The sequence below is a fragment of the Saccopteryx bilineata genome, chromosome 5 (genome assembly GCF_036850765.1).
Source record: "Saccopteryx bilineata isolate mSacBil1 chromosome 5, mSacBil1_pri_phased_curated, whole genome shotgun sequence".
Lineage (NCBI taxonomy): Eukaryota > Metazoa > Chordata > Mammalia > Chiroptera > Emballonuridae > Saccopteryx > Saccopteryx bilineata.
In genome coordinates, this window is record NC_089494.1 from 226,498,065 (window position 1) to 226,520,711 (window position 22,647).

A 22,647-nucleotide genomic window follows, 5' to 3' on the forward strand; every position below is an offset into this window, starting at 1 on the left:
GGCCACCTGCAGGCCAGGAGTAGAACCCTCTCCAGGAACCTATTTAGCTAGCACCTTCATCTTGTATTTCTAGTCTCCAGAACTGTAAGGTAAGACGCGGAAACATTTTAAAAAACAAGGCTAATAAATTTCTGTTGTTTACGTGACCTAATCTATGCTATATATTTTATTATGGCAGACTGAGTAGACGATGACATCCTTCAAATCTTTTTTTTTTTTTTTTTTGTCATGAGTTTTGTTATCCAGATATTATTGTTGTGTTCTCTATGAGTTATTCCCAGGCCGAAACAGAAAACAAACAAAGAAATAAAACCCTGCACTATTTCCCAGAGAACACTGAGTGAGGAAGCTAACATATTTCTCTTTAACCCTTTGAGTAGTAAGGTTTTTTTTGTGCTTGCTGATCCCTAGGAGTGAGGTTTTCTTTCCCAAAAAATGAAATTTGTCCCAGTTACAGTTTTATTAACTTAAAATCATGTTTGTTTGATAACCAATTTATGGAAACAAGAGAGCATATATTTGCCCTTTTTTAATGTTACCTTATACTTTTTTAAAATAAAAATTTTTGTACGATTGTACTCTGCATGATCAAGAAGCACGAGGATGTACATGAACGTTCGTATGTTAAAATGTGTAAATGGTGTCAACATCTTTTTTAAGTCAGAGGTAAAACGCTTCTGGTTGCCCCAGTAGGTATATGGATGAGGAGACTTTATTAGGGAGTGATGACCGAATTTGGAGTTAAGTTGTTTTTGTAACTTAAAAATATTTTTGAAGTTACATATTAATTTATCTGTTTGGAAATGCAATGCAAATCTCAAGCCCATAGGCGCCATGGCTACTTTTCTCAGCTGTGCTAAGTGTTTCTTATTGGAGCGAAAACCTGAGCCTGGAATTATTTTAAGGCACGTGGACAGTCACAGAGATAAAAGGCCATTGCCAGGACATCTCAACAAGCAATGATCCTGTCATATGACTGTCAAGAAACAGGGCAAGTACTGAGAGGGAAGTTCATAGCACTACAGGCACACTTTAAGAAGCTCGAAAAAGCTCAAATAAACAACTTGACCCTGCATCTAAAAGAACTAGAAAAAGAACAGCAAGTAAAGCCCAAATGTAGTAGAAGGAAGGAAATAATAAAGATCAGAGCAGAAATAAATGACATAGAGGCTAAAGAAACAATACAAAGGATCAATGAAACTAGGGGCTGGTTCTTTGAAAAGGTAAACAAGATCCATGAACCTTTAACTAGACTCACCAAGAAAAAAAGAGAGAAGGACTCAAATAAATAAAATTAGAAATAAGAGTGGAGAAATAACAACTGACACAACAGAAATACAAAATATTGTAAGAAAATACTATGAAGAACTGTATGCCAAAAAACTAGACAACCTAGATGAAATGGACAAATTCCTTGAAACATACAATCTTCCAAAAATCAATCTGGAAGAATCAGAAAACCTAAACAGACTGATTACACCAAATGAGATCATAACAGTTATCAAAAAACTCCCAACAAAGAAAAAGTCCTGGGCCTGATGACTTCACAAGTGAATTCTACCAAATATTCAAAGAAGAACTAACTCCTATCCTTCTCAGCTATTTCAAAAAATTCAAGAGGAAGGAAGACTTCCAAGCTCCTTTTATGAGGCGAGCATAATTCTGATTCCAAAACCAGGCAAAGACAACACAAAGAAAGAAAATTATAGGCCAATATCCCTGATGAATAATAGATGCTAAAATCCTCAACAAAATATTAGCAAACTGGATCCAACAATATATGGAAAAAATCATACACCATGATTAAGTGGGATTTATTCTGGGAAGGCAAGGCTGGTATAATATTCGCAAACCAATGTGATTCATCACATAAACAAAAGGAAGAAGATAAACCACATGATAATTTCAATAGATGCAGAAAAAGCATTTGATAAAATCCAGCACCCATTCATGATCAAAACTCTCAACAAAGTGGGAATACAGGGAACATACCTCAACATGATAAAAGCTATCTATGACAAACCCACAGCCAACATCATACTCAATCAGCAAAAATTAAAAGCAATCCCCTTAAGATCAGGAACAAGGCAGGAGTGCCCCCTTTCACCACTCTTATTCAACATAGTCCTGGAAGTCCTAGCCACAGCAATCAGACAAGAAGAAGAAATAAAAGGCATTCAAGTTGGAAAAGAAGAAGTAAAACTATCATTATTTGCAGATGATATCATACTGTATATAGAAAACCCTAAAGTCTTAGTCAAAAACTACTGGACCTGATAAATGAATTCAGCAAAGTGACAGGATATAAAATTAATACTCAGAAATCAGAGGCATTTTTATACACTAACAATGAACAGTCAGAAAGAGAAATTAAGGAAACAATCCCCTTCACTATTACAACCAAAAAAATAAAGTACCTAGGAGTACATTTAACCAAGGAGACTAAAGACTGTACTCGGAAAATTATAAAACATTGATAAAAGAAATCAAGGAAGATACAAACAAGTGGAAGCATATACCGTGCTCATGGTTAGGAAGAATAAACATCATTAAAATGTCTATATTACCCAAAGCAATTTATAAATTCAATGAGATACCAATTAAAATACCAATGACATACCTTAAAGATATAGATCACATATTCCAAAAATTTATATGGAACCAAAAAAGAACACGAATAGCCTCAGCAATCTTAAAAAAAGAAGAATAAAGTGGGAGGTATCACACTTCCTGATATCTAGTTATATTACAAGGCCATTTTACTCAAAACAGCTTGGTACTGGCATAAGAACAGGCATATAGATCAATGGAACAGAACAGAGAACTCAGAAATGAACCCACAGCTCTATGGACAACTGATATTTGACAAAGGAGGTAAGGGCATACAATGGAGTAAAGACCACCTCTTTAATAAATGGTGTTGGGAAAATTGGACAGCTACCTGCAAAAAAAGGAAACTAGATCACCAACTTACATCATTCACAAAAATAAACTCAAAATGCTTAAAAGACTTAAATGTAAGCCGTGAAACCGTAAGCATCTTAGAAGAAAACATAGGCAGTAAGCTCTCCAATATCTCTCGCAGCTATATATTTGCTGATTTATCTCCACGGGCAAGTGAAATAAAAGACAGGATAAACAAATGGGGCTATATTAAACTAAAAAGCTTTTGTACAGCCAAAGACAATAAGAACAGAATAAAAAGACAAACTAGCCTGACCAGGCGGTGGTGCAGTGGATAGAGCGTCAGACTGGGATGCGGAAGACCCAGGTTCGAGACCCCAAGGTCGCCAGTTTGAGCGCAGGCTCATCTGGTTTGAGCAAAAATTTACTAGCTTGGACCCAAGGTCGCTGGCTCAAGCAAGGGGTTACTCGGTCCGCTGAAGACCCATGGTCAAGGCACATATGAGAAAGCAATCAATGAACAACTAAGGTGTCGCAGTGTGCAACGAAAAACTAATGATTGATGCTTCTCATCTCTCCGTTCCTGTCTGTCTGTCCCTGTCTATCCCTCACTCTGACTCTCTGTCTCTGTAAAAAAAAAAAAAAAAAAAGACAAACTACACAATAGGAGAACATATTTGACAATACGTCTGATAAGGAGTTAATAACCAAAATTTATAAAGAACTTGTAAATCTCAACACCAGGAAGACAAACAGTCCAATCAAAAAATGGGAAAAAGAAATGAATAGACACTTCTCCAAAGAGGACATACAGATGGCCAATAGGCATATGAAAAAATGCTCAACATCACTAATCATCAGAGAAATGCAAGTTAAAACCCAATGAGATATCACCTCACACCAGTCAGAATGGCGCTCATCAACAAAACAACACAGAATAAGTGCTGGCGAGGATGTGGAGAAAAGGGAACCCTCCTGCACTGCTGGTGGGAATGCAGACTGGTGCAGCCTCTGTGGAAAACAGTTTGGAGATTCCTCAAAAAATTAAAAATCGAACTGCCTTTTGACACAGCTAATTCTACTTTTTAGGAATATACCCTAGGAATATAGAACTGTTTCAAAAGGAGAAATGCACCATGTTTATGGCAGCATTGTTCACAATAGCGAAGATCTGGAAACAGCCCAAGTGTCCGTCAGTGGACAAGTGGATTAAAAAGCTTTGGTACATATATACTACGGAATACTACTCAGCCATATGGAATTATGACATCAGATCATTTACAATAACATGGATGGACCTTGATAACATTATACGGAGTGAAATGAGTAAATCAGAAAAAACTAAGAACTATATAAATCCATACATAGATGGGACATAAAAATGAGACTCAGAGACATGGACAAGAATGTGATGGTAACGGGGGTGGGGTGGGGGGTGGGGAGGGGGGAGGAGAGAGAGGGGGTGGGGGGAGGGGCACAAAGAAAACCAGATAGAAGGTGATGGAAGACAATTTGACTTTGGGTGAGGGGTATGCAACGTAATCAAATGTCAGAATAATCTGGAGATGTTTTCTCTGAACATATGTACCCTGATTTATTAATGTCACTGCATTAAAATTAATAAAAATAAGATAAGAAAAAACAAAAAATAAAGAGGGTAGAATTGAAAATTAAAAAAAAAAAAACGGGGTATATAACATAGACTTGCTGACCAGGAGAGGTGGGTAGGGGTCCTTGGGCAGTAAAAGTGATTTGATCAGAACCTGGAGTGAATTTTAGCCATAGATTGTTCACTTATTCATGTTCTATCATCCAGTGAACAAAGTCCAAATTCTTACAACTTTTAATTAGAGCAGGGGTCCCCAAACTGCGGACCCCTGAGGCCATTTATCCGGCCCCCGCCGCACTTCCAGAAGGGGCACCTCTTTCATTGGTGGTCAGTGAGAGGAGCATAGTTCCCATTGAAATACTGGTCAGTTTGTTTATTTAAATTTACTTGTTCTTTATTTTAAATATTGTATTTGTTCCCCCCCTTTTTTTTACTTTAAAATAAGATAAGTGCAGTGTGCATAGGGATTTGTTCATAGTTTTTTTTATAGTCCGGCCCTCCAATGGTCTGAGGGACAGTGAACTGGCCCCCTGTGTAAAAAGTTTGGGGACCCCTGAATTAGAGACTGGCCTATGGGCCACTTCTGGCCTGCAAGATTTTAAAAAATTTTGCTAACATTTAAACAGTTAAAAGTTCTTTCAGCCCTGGCCGGTTGGCTCAGCGGTAGAGCGTCGGCCTACCGTGCAGAGGACCCGGGTTCGATTCCCGGCCAGGGCACACAGAAGAAGCGCCCATTTACTTCTCCACCCCTCCGCCGCACCTTCCTCTCTGTCTCTCTCTTCCCCTCCCGCAGCCAAGGCTCCATTGGAGCAAAGATGGCCCGGGCGCTGGGGATGGCTCCTTGGCCTCTGCCCCAGGTGCTAGAGTGGCTCTGGTCGCAACATGGCGACGCACAGGATGGGCAGAGCATCGCCCCCTGGTGGGCAGAGCATCGCCCCATGGTGGGCGTGCCGGGTGGGTCCCGATCGGGCGCATGCGGGAGTCTGTCTGACTGTCTCTCCCTGTTTCCAGCTTCAGAAAAAAAATGCAAAAAAAAAAAAAAAAAAGTTCTTTCACACAAAACAAGCTTTTTGGCTTCTCTTTAAGAAAGGTGAAGAGGCCCTGGTCGGTTGGCTCAGTGGTAGAGCGTCGGCCTGGCGTGCACGGGTCCCGGGTTCTATTCCCGGCCAGGGCACACAGGAGAAGCGCCCATCTGCTTCTCCACCCCTCCCCCTCTCCTTCCTCTCTGTCTCTCTCTTCCCCTCCCGCAGTGAGGCTCCATTGGAGCAAAAATGGCCTGGGCACTGGGGATGGCTCCTTGGCCTCTGCCCCAGGCGCTAGAGTGGCTCTGGTCACAACGGAGCAACGCCCCGGAGGGGCAGAGCGTCGCCCCTGGTGGGCGTGCCAGGTGGATCCCGGTGGGGCGCATGCGGGAGTCTGTTTGACTGTCTCTCCCCGTTTCCAGCTTCGGAAAAATACAAAAAAAAAAAAAAAAAAAAAAAGAAAGGTGAAGAGCCGTGGCTCAGAATGAGGTATACCCCTTGGAACAAGTGTCTAGGTCCCCAGTCTCCACCACTCCATAATGCCTTTTACCTGTCCCATTCCACTCATTCATATTACCTGTGGTTCATTTAATATCAAACCTTTAAGGAGATTGCTCTAAATCAACCTTCTTTTTCTCAAAAGCCATTGTGGAGCTGTATCAGAACAACAGGCTGTAAATCAGTCAACTTTCGTCATTATTCACAAATAAAATATGAAAGAAAGTTTCTATTAGAATGATTTTTAATGTGTAAAACAGACAAAAACTCCACCTTGGGTAAGCACAAACCCATCCATGGGCAAAAAGATACAGTCTCTGGAAGAAAATAGAATTTTGCAACTAAAAGTAGTATTTGCTGCCCTGACCAGGTACTCAGTTGGTTGTAATATCATCCCAATACACCAAGGTTGTGGGTTCAATCCCTGGGCAAGGCACAAACAGGAATCGACCAATGAATGAATGGATGGATGGAGCAACAGGTTGATGTTTCTCCCTTTCCTCCCCCTTCTCTCCTTCTCTCCCCTCTTACCCTCCCCTCCTCTCTCTCTGAAATCAATGAAAAAGTATTTGCCTTTCTACGTGGTATTTAGAAACATCATAGATTTCATTAAATGAGACATGAGTAAGCATGCTCCTTAGCCACTCTGAGGACTACACAATGCTGATTGGTGGTGGCGTGGACAAGTCTAAGGTATAAACAAAGGCAGGAGAGAAATGGCTGAATAGGGAATGAAAAGAAAGAGAGAGAAAGGAAAGAATAACGGAGAACTAAAGGAGAGGGGAAAACAAAAGAAAGATGAGCATCTTACCCTTTAATAGGGTTCCATCACCTTTGAAAACCAATGTTAAGATTCACTTTTGTTTTGAACTGTTATTGTTCATTGATCCACCAGATGGTGCTCTGGAATACCAAATAACTCTAAATCCTTAATCTAAAAAAATTACATTGCCTGAACCTTCTAGTATTGACGATTATCAGAACTGGAAAGGAAACATACCTGACTACTCTTTATTTGAAAATACATATTCCTAGCGTGCGGAGGACCCGGGTTCGATTCCCGGCCAGGGCACACAGGAGAAGCGCCCGTTTGCTTCTCCACCCCTCCGCCGCGCTTTCCTCTCTGTCTCTCTCTTCCCCTCCCGCAGCCAAGGCTCCATTGGAGCAAAGATGGCCCGGGCACTGGGGATGGCTCCTTGGCCGCTGCCCCAGGTGCTAGAGTGGCTCTGGTCGCAATAGGGCGACGCCCAGGATGGGCAGAGCATCGCCCCCTGGTGGGCAGAGCACCGCCCCTGGTGGGCGTGCGGGGTGGATCCCGGTCGGGCGCATGCGGGAGTCTGTCTGACTGTCTCTCCCTGTTTCCAGCTTCAGAAAAATGAAAAAAAAAAAAAAAAAAAAAAAAAAAAAAAAAAAAAAAAAAAAAGAAAATACATATTATATAATTATCTAAAATATTTTTTATGAAGGATGTAATTTAAGAGGAAAATTGGAGACATTTACATTTTATTCTTTTCAGTTTTAAAAAATTGTCTTTATACTTTATAAAGTAGAAATGTGAAAAATCAAGAGAAAAATCTATGTTTTTACATATCCCTTTCCTAGTTTCTTAGGGTTGAAACTGGTCCCCTGTTAGAGCCATCAGTCCCCACCATGGGATGCTGAGAAAAGTTCACTGAAGGAGTCAGGTTTCTGCATTCACCCTGAGCTCACTAAACACACCCTGGCCCCATTCTCACATTTTGGCTTCTGCTTTTGGTACACCTCCATTCTCTGGTGATCCCCCAGAAACTGAGGTCTGGCTTTTTCACCCGGGACCCTGCTTTTCTCTTGATTGCCTCCAGACACCTTTCCCAGATAGGTTTGACTCTATTCCCAATCCAATAGCCACTGGAAATGCATTGAACGTCTTCAACAAAGACTCTATAATTTGTGGCACAATATAAATAAGGGGGGGGGATAAGTGACACGAGGAGAAATATGCACCGGGATCTGTGTTCTCAAAGACTTGGCATTTAATAACCAGAATTATGACAAATGACAGTGTGACTAGAGCAACATTGTATCTTTGAAGTTACCCTGTCCCAAGTTCAAATTCTGACTACCCTACTTGTTACCTGTATAATGATGATAAAGCAGGAGAGCCTCTTTGAACCTCAGTTTTCTCTACTGTGTGTTGAGGATAGTACCTACTTTGCATGGTTGTTTTGGGAATCAAATAAGATCACATGTTTAAAGCCCATCGATTTCAGTGCCCTTTCCTTTGTCCTCCTTACCTTAGTCCTGTGCTCCAGCTCGGAATGTGTACTCCAGTGCCGGTAACGGGGACGCGGCTGTGCTCCCCTGAGCCTTACACCTGCCGTGCTAATCTCCCACACTTTCCTTATGCTGGCCTCCGCCTGGTCTCCACTCCTTGCTGCTGCCAGTTGCTCCTTGCCCCGTGCTCTGTGCTCTGGGACAACCAGCTGACGATGTGGCTTGCTGTCTCTCTGTGGCCAGTGGCCTGCCTGCTTTCTGCAGTGGCTACTGTCCCTAACAGCGTGCACTCTGGGCACACGCTCCACTCCGTTTGCCCCGGTGGGATCGCCATTCCTGCTGCTGGGCTAACCTGCCCTAGTGTGAAGGCCTCCTTTAAATCCCTGGGCCTGATGATTTAGGAACAGCTGTCTAGCTACAACGTGCAGAACATGTATTTGTCATTTGGGTGTGTACAGAATAATTGGGACTTCTAATTTTACTAAAATTTTTTTTATTGTATTAGGGTGACGTTGGTTAACTATTTCAGGTGCACAGTTCTACAGCACATCATCTGTACACTGCATTGTGTGTTCCCCACCCCAAGTCAAGTCTTGCTCCATCACCATCTACCCCCTCTACCCTCCTCTTCCTCCCCCACCCCCTTATCCCTCCTGTAATCCCCACACTGTTGTAGTGTCTGTAAGTTTCTTTTTTCCTAGTTTAGTCCCTTTTGATTTTTAAATTGGACTTGAGAAATAGTCTCTCCTGACAGAGGCAGCTGGCCTCTGCTGTTACAGCTTGAGGGGCCACAAAGCTGCCTCTGGGGGGTTGCACCTGGGTCCTTGCATGGGGGTGGAGGTAGCAGAGGAGGATAAGGGGGCAGTGGGTGGAAAGAGACGTGGTACGGGGCATGGGGAGACACGGTGCGGCGTGTAGATAGTGTTCATTGTGGGACACTTGAAACCAATGCAAAAGTGAAATTAGAATGAAAAAAAGAAAAGAAAAAGAGACAGTCTTGGTCCTTTGAAGGCAGGACCCCACCTTGAGGAGAAGCATTGAAGAGGCTGTGATAGGAAGTCATTAAGGTGAGGTGATCAATAGAAGACAGTAAAGAGCTTAGAGTTGTTTGTCTTCAGAGCAGGTGGCTCAGGCCCAAGGCCAAATGCACTGACGAAGTGCGTTTCAGGAGCCTGGAGCCCGTAGAACTGGAAAGCGGCCCACTGGGAGAGAGGTTGCTGTTACTAGCATGGTTTAGCGGTACCTTCTTGTTTACCTATGTTAAAAACCAATTCAATACTTTCTGGAGACAACTTTGTACTCTATAGGGGTGGGCAAAGGTAGGTGTACACTTGTGAGCACATGAAGCCCAGAGTTAATAAAGCAATTGTAATCATCATAACTTGTGTGTCTTTTTCCATACAGATAACTGTAAACCTACTTTTGCCTATGCCTGTATGTCTGAAACTGTTTTTATGCAAAAAGGAGCCCTTTAGAAAGTCTGTTTATCTGAATTATTTTTTCTTGCTTTACAAAAATTAAATATATTAGAGTGACATAGGTTAATAGGCTCTCAGAGGTTTCAAGTCTACATTTCTATGCTACATGATCTGTGTATTGTATTATGTGCCCTGTATAATCATAAAGGCTTTTTTTCTTTTTTTGCTGTGAAGTATTCACTGTTTTGTTAAAGTGTAGCCTCATCAGCTTTTATGTTAAATGCTTAAAATTCAAGCATTTAAAATCCTGAGCTAAGTTATAAACATTGTTCAATAGAGTGTTCATGTGCCACTTTCTGAATGGTAGAAATGGTTGTGAATATTGCTATTTTCATAGATGGTGTTCCTAATCACGAATATAGAAATGTTATAGAAATTGGTATTTGATCAAGTTCTTAATGAAAATTTTATCTCCAAAACTTTAATCTATTTTTCACAAAACAGCAATAACTACTTGAGCAGTAAACCAAAAATGCTATGGTCCCAGAGACCCTGACGTCATAGCTTTAGGGAAGCCAAAAGAAGATGCTTCAACTTGCCAAAGCCATTTCTTTTTCATCTCCAATCAGAAGTAACTCCATCAACAGCTCTTCAGTTTATTCCAAATTGCACATGCAAGCATTCTCTTTCTTTAAAGAATTTTGAGTGCTTTTTTTTCTATGCATACTGCATGTAGAAAACAGATAAGTTTTGATGCTAAGTTGGTATTGGTTTTATTTTAAAGTTTGCTTTATGGGAACTTAAAAAAAATCATTGTAAAGGATGGATCTTATGGAAAAGCTCAACAAGCCAATTTCAGAGTTACTCACCGTGTGATAATATAACAGTCTCCAACTGACAAAGTTATAGTAGAAGAGAACAGACCAGTGGTCGCACAGGCTAGTGCTGGGGACACAACACCACAGTTTCTTCGGAGTGATGGAACACTTCTATATCCTGGTTGAGGTCTTTGTTACTTGAACCTACACATGTAGTAAAACTTCATAGAAAAATAGATGAAAAATGAAAAAAAAAGAGAAAAAAATTTATGTGAAAATTTGAATAAGGTCTGTACTTGACTTAATAATATTGAACAACATCAACATCCTAGTTTTAACAATGTGCGAAGGCAATGTAACGTATTATTATTGGGGGAAGCCGGGATGAAGGGCCAAGGGAATTCTGTACTACTTACACAATTTCCTGTGAGCCTTGAAATATTTTAAATAATTATTTTTTAAATCAATGGAAAGAATTGATTGTGTATAAGAAGAGTTTCCTCTCTCTCTTCCTCCTTCCCTCCTTTTCTTTCTTTCCTTTTTTTCTCTTTCCCCTTCCTTCCTTCCTTCCTTCCTTCCTTCCTTCCTTCCTTCCTTCCTTCCTTCCTTCCTTTTTCTTCCTTTTCTTTCTCTTTCTTTCTTTACAGGCCAGAATGCAAGTTCTTTGAGTACTTGCATCAGGCAGTGACACTAAATCCTTTAGGAAAAAAGGAAGGTTTGTAATAATCCATAGGAATTTTTCAATAATATTTCCTAAATAATGTTTCATTTTATGTCAGTGTCTTCTCTCCTGTTTGTTCAGTTTCTGCCAATCTCCTATGCTCCTTTATAATACCTGACAGCCCTCTGCTTCTCTCTTTCCTACTGTCTTCTATTTCTTGTGTATAATATAATCTCCTCATTATTTCCACAAAACCCAAAACCAGGCCAGTCACTTCCATTTATAGTGATGGTCTGTGTGCACTTCTGTGTATTTCTGGAAAGAGGATGGGGTGTTAGAAGAATCCTAATGAGCAGAGGTAGGTGAGACAGAGAGGAGAATTTGTCTGTATTAATATTTTACTGCGGGTATGCTCTTCAAAATTTAAACCTCTGAATTATTCCTGTGGACAGCAGAGTTACTTACAGTTGCCCTAGATGCCTAGATATATCTGCCTTTCAGAAGGGGGCACCTGGGAAGGGACTGGAATAAACAAGAAATAGGATGGTAATGTTTCTTGTGACATTAATCTTGGTCAAAAAACAGGTCACACTCAAAATTGCTAATTTTCTCATTCCAGTGCAAGACCTCTTGGTACTACAGGGGTCAAAGTAGCTTTTCCCAGAGTTGTTTTGGGATTGAGGCTTACCTGATTCTTTAGGTCAGTATGATACCAAATCTCAAGACAGTGATCGCCAGTTGATTTGAATGCTATTCTTAAAAGGGAAAAAAAGTTGTGGATGCAGAAGATTTCTGATTGGTATTCAAAAATGATTCTACATTGCTTGTTTATATAAATAAACTTTGGAGATTCTTGGTAGTAGCTTGCTAAATTCAATTTTCTTTATAATGCTAGCTACTCTAAACTCTTCTGCTAAGCCTTTGGAACTTTTGAGGTCAAGGGAAGGCCAGAATGAAATTGTAATTGCAGCCACATGGATTGCCTGTGTGCAATGGAGAAAATGACTTTTTAAAATTAAATATGATACAATAAATAATTACCAAGTGGACCTGGTATATAATGATATATAATATAGTTTGACATTGTGGAATAGTAGTAGAAGGAGAGGAATCATGAAATTAACATTTATAAGACATTAATGTCATTCTAATGCCTTTCTAATGTCATTCAGTGCCTGCATATCTTCTCTGCCTTTCACTGAATTTCAAATAAAGAAAAAAATTGTTTTTGTTCTACTGAACTTTATAAAAATAAACGCCAAATATTTCTGCATGGGGTTCTTACTGATTTAGGACTCATAGCATCATCATTCCTTTCTCCGTGTCTCACCAGACATTTGGGAATCTCAAGCATAAGAACCACTTGAAGGCATGGTTTGGTGTCTTTCGTGTTGTGTCCCTGAAGCTAAAACAGCGTTTGACAGAAGTGCCCAATAACTTTTGTTGTGTCAAATTGGCACTTTTTTTAAGTAAGAGGAGGGGAGATAGTGAGACAGACTCCTGCATGCACACCAAGTGGGATACACCTGGCAACCCCATCTGGAACCAAGACTTGAGTACCGAGCTACTTTTAGCACCTGAGGCTGATGTGCTCTAATAGATCTATCCTCAGCTCCCAGGGCCATGCTGGAACCAATTGAGCCACTGGCTATGGGAGGGGGAAAGGGAGAGAAGAGGGAAATAGAGGGGGAAGTAGCAGAGGGTCACTTCTCCTGTATGCTCTGACCGGGATTTGAACCTGGGACGTTGATACACTGGGCCATCACTCTATTCACTGAGCCACCGGCCAGGGCTGAATTGGCAATTTGATGTTGGGAAAAGAACTTTGTCTCTAGAGTCAGACCAGCTGTGGTCAGGAGCTTTGCTCTGCCATTGGGTGACCTGGGAAAGTTACTTCATTTCCCAGAGCTTCAGTTTTCTCGTGTGTAAGGTGCTGCTGGGCTGACTGAGATAGTGTGTGCATGGGGCACTGGGCACGGAGCTTGGGAAGCACTGACTATTTTGTGCATGACTGTTCCCTTATTAACTCACATCCATCTCATCCTTTTTCTGTTAGGGTTTCTATTTTTAACAATGCAATTCATGCAAAAGGAACCATTTTCAGAGAAAACCATCGTGATATTTTATGGGGAGAAGGCTTGGTATTCTGTATTTTTCACAAGTGCACCTGATGACGTTTTATGACTCAGCAAGTTTCGAAAGCACTGTTTTAGTCTAACATTGCCTGGTGCCAGAATTCAAGTTCTCTTACGCAAGAGGTCTTGCGAGGAGTCTATAGAAGCAAAACTCCTGGGCAGAGCTAAATCCTCCCTGTATTTATTAGCTTACTACCCTAAGTCAGACAGTTATGTCCACACAGAATCTCTACCAACACGAACATGAAAACACCGCTCTCTAGATTTCCACCAACCTTCACATATATTATTTGCAGTCAGATGGGGAAGTTTGAGTTTGGTTGTGTTTTTGTTTGTTCTATTTTATTGTCAAATAGATGGATATATTGGCCTCTTCAATATCTAAGGTGACCCAAAAAGCTAAAGATGCAGAACTTTCTTTTTTTTTTAATTTTTATTTTATTTATTCATTTTTAAAGAGGAGAGAGAGACAGAGAGGGAGAGAGAGGAGAGAGACAGAGAGAGAGAAGGAGGGAGGAGCTGGAAGCATCAACTCCCATATGTGCCTTGACCAGGCAAGCCCAGGGTTTCGAACCAGCGACCTCAGCATTTCCAGGTCGACACTTTATCCACTGCACCACCACAGGTCAGGCCTGCAGAACTTTCTTATTCCTTGACATTCCATGGTCGATATATTAAATTCCTTTGACAGGTGGTTTCTAAGCATTCTAGTCTTTGAGGTTGGTGATGAGTTTTCACGATCACTCAGTTGTTGTATACCTTAAATCCCTCGTTTATTTTTATTATTATTGCAGTCAGTTATTGATCACTTACTGTGTGTCTGTGCTTTCTAGTGCTGTGAAAGATGAGTAAGAGTCAGAAAGGGAGTTGAGGCTATAGGCTCTATTCTCAGGGAGAAAATATATCTAAAGTGTATTGAAAATGTATTTTATTATATGTATAAAATATATTTTACATATAAAATGGCTTGCATAAATAAGTATATTAACTAAGAGATTAGATTTTGAATGTGATTACTAGGTTTGTTGTTAAACTGGAAAGATAAATCTTATATACATTAGACAAATAGAAAAAATTACTTGGGAATATTTGCATATGAATGGTTGTGTGGTAAATCTATTTATATATTATTTTAAAGTGCAAGAAATATCATATATAGGCTGCTAACACCATAGACTGTCCAGCAGAGAGGAAGTTACTAATGGTCATAATGAGCTGTTGCCCTCTCAGGAAGGTCCAGAGATGAAAGTCACCATGCCCATGGCGTGTGGAAAATTCCAGTCTGATATGGGCCTGCAATACTGTCCAAGGAAAGCAATCCCAGGGAATTGGGATGCGGGGGTAGGAATTCTGGGGTAGGGATCATTCTCTGTGAAGTGTGTGACAGAATCGTAAGTTGAGGAGGTCCTCTGGGTTGATGGTGTCATGCTTAGGGTGATCTTACAATAAGACATGCTGGGAACATGGAAGAAAGAAGGGCAGGATTGAGCCTGGCTGCTGTTGGAACAAGGGGAAATGAACTGGGGGAAAAGGGTTAACTCTGCCCCTCAAGAAATGGGCTAGAAGTCTAAATTATCAGGTCTAAGAAGTCACAGAAAATAAATTCAGTATTCCTTAAATGTCAAAAAGTCCTGGGAATCATCTAGGACATTTGCTAAAAACACATTGTCACCTTACCATAGATGTCCTGAACCATAACTTCCAGGAGAAGGGTTTGGGATTTTGTATTTTTCTCAAGTGCACCTGATGACTTTTTATGACTCAGCAAGTTTTAGAAACATTGTTTTAGTCTAACACTGTCTGCTGCCAGAATTCATGTTCTCTTACGCAAAAGGTCTGCAGGACAAGGCTAGGAAGCAGGGCTTTTGGATTCAGAGAGGTTATGTAAATAGTATGTCAGGATCTCCTCACCCTATTTAGTTTTTCAGGGTCATGGTTGGTATAATTATGTACCAGATCTCCCTAAGGGAAAGGAGGATCTCAGAGGACTTGAAAAATGAGTATTAAGCACAGGAGAGCCTTCCCACAAGGAGCCTCAGTCCCCTGTAGTCTTGGAGAATGCCCAGAGGTGGACAGTACGCGCAGGTGAGGATAGCGCAGGCAGGTGGAATGGGTGTGAGATGTAAGGAAATGATTACTGCGCCTAGAGTGGGGACTGTTAGACCGGGAAGTCATGAATTTTGACTTTGATCATTCCTATAGACTTGTGTCCCCTCCCCCACAAATTCATACGTTGAAACCTAATTCCCAATGTGATAGTGTAGAGAGGCCATCATGAGGTTAGACCCCCTCGTAATGGGCTTGGTGCCCTTGTAAGGGGCTAAAGAGATACGAGTTCTCTCCTTCCACTATGTGAGGACACAGCAAAAACAACCTCTGTGAGCCAGGGAGTGGGCTCTCGCCTACACCGAACCCGGTGGCACCTTGATCTTGGACTTTTCCAGCCTCCAGAACTGGGAGGAATAAATTTCTGTTGTTTATGAGCCACCCAGTCTATGATATTCTGTTAGAGCAGCCGGAGTGGACTAAGACCATCATAGAGTAAGTACTTGAAATTACAGCTGCTTTTAAATATTCAAATAATAGCCTGAAGTAGCCTTCTAAATTCCGATAAATTTGTTTTTCCTCTCTCAACAGGAATCTCCCATTATTCTTTTCCTGGTCAAAAGAAAAGGTAGACTTTCTGGTTCACTGTTCTTTACGCTGATACTACAGGTTATGTTGTTATACATATTTTGTATCCTAACCTTCTCTTTTAGAATCAGTAAATCGCTATTTGAGTAAAATTTATTAAATGAATTAGAAGACTTAATCTCTTCATGTTTAAGAATCCTCTCTGTTAGTCACACTGCTACCTGTTGCTTATAATCATATCAAAATCCCCTCTTTCATGAGACCTGACTTGGCTCCACTGTCCATAGGTGACTTCTCCATCCTTTGAAACCCCATAGCATGTTGGTTTATAAGTTCTTTGTGGCACTCACTTATTCTTTTTACTCTCCACATCATTTAATTCACCATCATGTAGAATTTATTTATAACCCTCTTTGTTCCACAAAGGGGATAAAAAAAAACATAAAATAAATGAGAAGATGGTAATGAAAGGAAAGGAAGTATGGGACTATAAGGTGAAGTCAACCGTCACAAACATTTATTGGCTACTTGCTATGTCCCCCATGCTAGACAGTCCCTGCTGTCCTGGAATGCAGAACTGAATTGGGACACAGCTGGGGCTTAAAGACCAGTTCAAACCTGGGAAGCATTCAGAGACAGGCTTCAAAACATCACTAGAGGTTTGATATGAATATTCTTGCCCCCACTTACTACTGTTTGTTGCTAGATGTTAGGTAACAGCATATTGTCAATTGTGCTAACACAAAAGGACTTTCTAACTCCGTGGATATCTTGTTAGCTCTTCCTCTAGCCTTTGTCAAGGTTTAAGGGCTTACATGGTAAAATTGTAAGACCATTCATATAATTATGCTGGGGAGAGCAGGTATCCCTCAGTTTCCCAGGGAATTTCTATCCCCCTGGTGAGTACTTAAAATATACTATGTAGTAAAACGAACCCCTGGCAGTATTCTATCAAGTTATAGCTGCCTCTGTAAAGGAAGCCTCATTTATATGTTGTTCTTTCAACATTGGCTAAATGGCAGCAAATAAGATAAGGAAATGATCATCATTTTCTAAATGTTGTAAGAGCAACTGATGGCACCAACAGAGTCATTTATGGCCCCAGGGCAGAGTACAGATGGAATGTTATGACTGTATCAATATGTAAAAGTGTAGCTTATGACCAGGGCAATGCAAAAAGCTACAGATTGCCCTTGAATCACTATATTTTGACCAAAATAATTGTAGAGGGAAATCCCTTCGAAGCCATTTATGAAGCAAAGCATTTGCATTAGGAACATTTTTTTTAAATTATAAGATTTACTCTAATTTTGATGTATATCTTTAGGTATAAATCAAGAATCAGAAAAACTATAACTGAAGCATAATTTTCACTGTAATTGGCCTTTTAAATAGTATTTTATTGTAACAACTATCATATCAGGTGGTAACATTATTAGAATTTTTTTCACAGTACTTATTTCTTCAAAAATGCTGAATTTTTTGCTGCTTAATTTTTTAAAATTCAACTAAATTGCTAATTTAAAATCATGGGTCTAAGTGCTCCTTCATGAATTAGAGTTTTACTCCCAGCCAGCCCCAGGAAATGTTAATTTCCTGAGTCTTTTTTTTATTATTACATAATAAAGTCAGTGATGTTAACCTAGAAAGAGGTTCTTAGCTCCTGCTCACCCAAAGGGCTGGGTATATACATTTATGTATATGAGGAGCTTTGCCACCATTGTCTTTGGGCTTTTTTTTTTTTTTTGGCAGGAGGGGCCAGGTGCATCTATTACAACATGCGGCTGGAGGGCACGCAGGGTTGGTGTGGACAGCAGCATCGGGGCCAGCCTGTGCACCACGGGGCAGACAGGGTCTATCTAGGAAGTCATCAGGTGATGCTTGGAGCAAACAAGGGTGACATTAAAAGCTAAAAGGAAGCAAGTCGGGACCCAGGAGCACCTGCTAGAGGGATCCAAATAAATTTGCAAAGGCAACTGTCTTGCGTAGGACAAATAGTAAATCTCTGACCATGTTTCTCAAGGTTTTCTGATCACAACTTAGTAAGAAACATATTTTGAGTCATAGCCTAACACTCAGTCACCCACAGCCTTCACTGTGTCGGGGTTTTAGGAAGCTCCTTGCCCTCACCATGGGTGAGGCACTCTGATGTTTTCAGTTCTCTCAGGTTCTATTCTATTTCTTTTAAAGATGTTGGGAAGAGACTTACAAATCTGATTTCATGCTCTGCTCATGGATAGAAGTCTATAGCTTATTTTATACTGTTTAGAGATTGAGGAGATGGAATGAAGAGAGTTGAAAAAAGGAAACTGGAGGTATGTTTTCTGAATATAGGAGATTGAAGTCTCCTTAGGAAGTTAGAACCTAACATATGAAACAACAGAATGACACATGTAGAGGAGGACAAAGCAAAGGAAGCCAGTTAACAGGCAACTCAACATTAATACAAGTTAGTTATAGAAGTGTCACCTTGAGATATGAATAGTGCATGTCAGTGATCAGAGGTTTCCTAGAAAAAAATAAGTTTGAAGCCAGCTTTTGAGTGACTTGGATTGATGGAGAGTCCAGAAATGGAAATAGCCCAGATGGTGTCACTGCAAGCTCTGATGGAGTGTGGCCCTCGGCTAGAGTGGACAGTGTATATAGTATAGAAGGAGGAAGAAATTAACTTAGGAGAGGAGAGGTAGGTGGACGCTTTCAATGTTTTAGACAGCCTCAAAGATGTGAGGACGAAACGACCTTTGCCTGTGGAAACGACACAATACAATTGTGTATAAGGGTTATTCTTTTTACCTTGTTGAGAGAGGAGTCGTTGCCATCAGATCTACTGGAGACAAAAGAGGTTGTTGTTGTAACCTCGAGGGTGTGATCTAATGTCACAGAGGTGAAAACATAAACAGGGAAGGATCCAGAAGACTTGAAAATGCATTGACTCCTGTAAATCAGTCTTGTGATGTATCTTCTTGGTGTAAGAGTCTAACGCTGGGTATGACTTGAGAAGTGATTAAATGGACTAGTTGTCCACAGTGTCTGCTATAGCTCTGCCAAGGTACTGTCCTCCTCCAGCCTGACCTGGATTTGCCAGTATCTATCATTACTGGGTTAAACCACAAAGATCAAACTCATTCAGAAAGAAGTCTTTCCGTCTGGTAGGATGGGACAGTAACCTTTTATCAGCCTCCTTGATCCCTGAAAATCTGTATGTATATATAGGAAATCTGCCAGCTGTCTGGAAAATCAGACCTAGACCCTCCAAGATAATGAAAGGAGAGAGATTTTTCACGTGGGTGTGGGTGGCTGGACCTCAGACCCCTCCCTCCTCTTTCTAGAGATTCATCTTTCCCTTGGGGGTCTCACTAATTGCCCCTGCTCCTGTTTCGGCTGGGCTCGCCCTTCTCTGTCTCTCCTGTCTGGGCTCATTAAGGGAGCTTGATAGCAGATTAAGTTGCAAGAAACCATTACCATCAAGCACGCTGTATTTCAGAACTTCAGAGTGCATAAATGGCAGCGGGCATGGGGTGAGTGCGTGGCCCTCTCTGGGCACTCATGCCCACTCTGCCCCCCTGTTCACTGACTAAAGGGCTCATGTATTGATCTCCCCCCATTACTAGCTGCTAAGGCCCCTTATGGACAAAGTTAACGTCTGCTTCAACTTTATAATCTCTTACTACTTAACATATGGAAATTTGCACTGATGTTTGTAAATAAATTAACAGCACATGATAATATAAAGCGCTGTTGTTATTCCAGGTATCTCTACAAGGCTGAAATTAAAATTTGTATCTTTTATTTAGGAGAATAATTCTAGACCAGAATTAGTTTACCAAATTAGCAGAGATTAGTTATTTGGCCTTGGTCTAGCTCTGCGGCCGTGCATGGGGGATATCAACGGGGAGCCCTTAGGAAGATGCCCGGGAGCCTCAGAGATACCCAATGAAAGGAAATGGGATATATATAAACATGAGTTGAGCACTGCAGTCAAGCTTTATCTGCTTAATAATATTACCCCGAATTATTCTGCCTATGTCACTGCACATCTACTTAAATGGTATCTCCTCCCATTTTTGTTTATGGAGCATTTGCTCAATATCTCCGGAGAGAGCACACACAGAACAGATTGTTGCTCTTCAGTGCTAGGCACTGTGGGCTGTCCGCTCCCCTCACACCCACAACATCGGCACACTGATGTTCAAGAATTACTTGTGCCTGGAAAAATACACAAAACTCCATGCAGCAAGGGACTGTCTCTGTTTTGCTCATTTCATCTTTAGCCTAGCACATAATAGTCTACGTGAGTATTTTTGTATGAATAGATATCCTCAGTGGTCTCTGAATTCCACCCCTCAACACACACCCTTTCTTTCAGGGCTGGCACAACCATTATCTCTGACAACTTAAACTACTTTCTTGTATTCATCATATCTGTAAGTACACAATAGAGCAGTGGTAGTCAACCTGGTCCTTACCGCCCACTAGTGGGCGTTCCAGCTTTCATGGTGGGCAGTAGCGGAGCAACCAAAGTATAAACAAAAAGATAGATTTAACTATAGTAAGTTGTTTTATAAAGATTTATTCTGCAAAACTTAGCAAAAATCCGACATAAAGTGCTTGGTAAGTAATTATTATTATATGCTTTAACTTACTGTAACTCTGCTTTATAAATTTTATAAAGTAAAGTTACTTCCCTACTTTATAAATCACCATTACTGTGGAACTGGTGGGCGGTTAGAAAATTTTACTACTAACAGAGATACAAAAGTGGGCAGTAGGTATAAAAAGGTTGACTACCCCTGCAATAGAAGATTAACTTTTTCAGTTAAAATTCTAGCTGGAAGTGACAACCAATGATTATGTCCTCTGAATGACTTTTGTATTTGTGATCAGCTCTAGAGCTATGGGTCTAAGTTGAACCTGACCGCAGATTGCCTAGTGACATTAGTAGTTCAGTAATATCGACTCTTTTTTGAAGTTTAAGTTAAATAATCTTTATATGTTAATATAGAAGATGATGCATTTAAGAACTCCAAGTTTCTTTCCTACTTATTATTCACAGTCTTTTCTCAGGGTCTTTGTTGGGTAATTGCTCAGGTGAACTATGAGGAAATAGCTGTATGTTCCTGTGTAATGAAAACAGGTTCTTCCACCCTGAAAAATGTCCGCATTGTTCTTCCACCAAAAGGGACTCTTGATGTAACTGTAAGTGTTTAGGAAGTAAGACTGTTTCCGTCTAATAATGTTGTACAAACATCAGATTTAATTTCTGAGTTGCACTCTACCAATTTTGGGTCCATATCTGCCACAGTATTTTTATTTTTATTAATTACATGAAATAGTTTTTAGTATACCATTAAAAAAAAGGAAAATTAGGCCCTGGACGGTTGGCTCAGTGGTAGAGCATCGGCCTGGCGTGCAGGAGTCCCAGGTTCAATTCCCGGCCAGGGCACACAGGAGAAGCGCCCATCTGCTTCTCCACCCCTCCCCCTCTCCTTCCTCTCTGTCTCTCTCTTCTCCTCCCACAGCCAAGGTTCCATTGGAGCAAAGTTGGCCTGGGCGCTGAGGATGGCTCCATGGCCTCTGCCTCAGGCGCTAGAATGGCCCTGGTTGCAACAAAGCAATGCCCCAGATGGCAGAGCATCGCCCCTGGTGGGCATGCCGGGTGGATCCCGGTTGGGCACATGCGGGAGTCTGACTGCCTCCCCATTTCCAACTTCAGAAAAATACACACACACACAAAAAAAAAGAAGGAAAAATTAAAACAAGCATTTCCTTTCATTAAATATGCTTCTACAACACCATTTTTAAAAAGTGCCTAGAATTACACCTAATGAACGAATTATAATGTGAATACATTAAAATAGAATTTACAACAAAATATCTATTTTTTATTTAAGCATCCACAGTTTCTCCCAAGACTTCATTCTCAGCTGGTAGGAAAAAAACACTAGACACAAAGAAACCTCTACTCCAAGGAAGATCAATGCTTTAAATTTGATGTGTTGTTGAAGATCTGAATCTTAGGTTCTTTTTTCTCTAAAATATCAAAGATCTTTGTTCTGGACGTTGCAGAGTAAAGACATAGGAAAATCCCTGTTGACTTGTCACTACCCAAGGGAGCACCCAAAATTCCTGTGTTCATTTCTTTAAGTCTTAGGTGGTGACTAGATGTCAAACTGATCACTTATTCTTTCAGGAAGTTTTTAGGATGAGAAATCCATACTTTCTCTGTGATTTAGGGTAGTCTAGCAAGCTAGATGAGATAAATAGCTAGATTTTGTGGGATTTTCCTTGATTATATTTAATAAAGCTTTTGATTATACTTAATTTATTAGTATACATTCACAGGAAGACCCAATCTTGTAAGGAAGTGAGCTTTAAATTTTCGTTGGCAAAGTAAATTATTTGTAAATGCTTCTGAAGAGTACAACTTACTGTAAATAACATTTGTGGGTGTTTATTTTTTTACAAATGTAATTAATTCTTATACACATCTATGGCAAACATGGCCTTACCTGCTTCTTGAAGTTATTATACTTCTTTTGTCTTGAAGACCCATTCCTGGATATTTGGGTTTCTTCTGTATTTGCAAGCCCTCAGTAACAACTTACCAAAAAGAGATGTTTAATAACTACAGGCAATTGTATTTAGTGTCTATGTTGATAATTATCAGTTTGATGCCATCCCTTAATGTGGTATAA

General features: G+C 40.5%; 1 protein-coding gene and 1 non-coding gene across 3 annotated transcripts in view; both read left to right on the plus strand.

Moving 5' to 3' along the window:
* The window catches only part of NMU (neuromedin U), a 174,762-nt gene that overhangs the window by 51,129 nt on the left and 100,986 nt on the right, over positions 1-22,647 (plus strand). The gene's annotated exons all lie outside the window — the stretch shown is intronic.
* TRNAG-ACC (transfer RNA glycine (anticodon ACC)) lies at positions 5,155-5,230 on the plus strand. The gene has a single exon. It is a non-coding gene; the product is annotated as a tRNA-Gly (tRNA).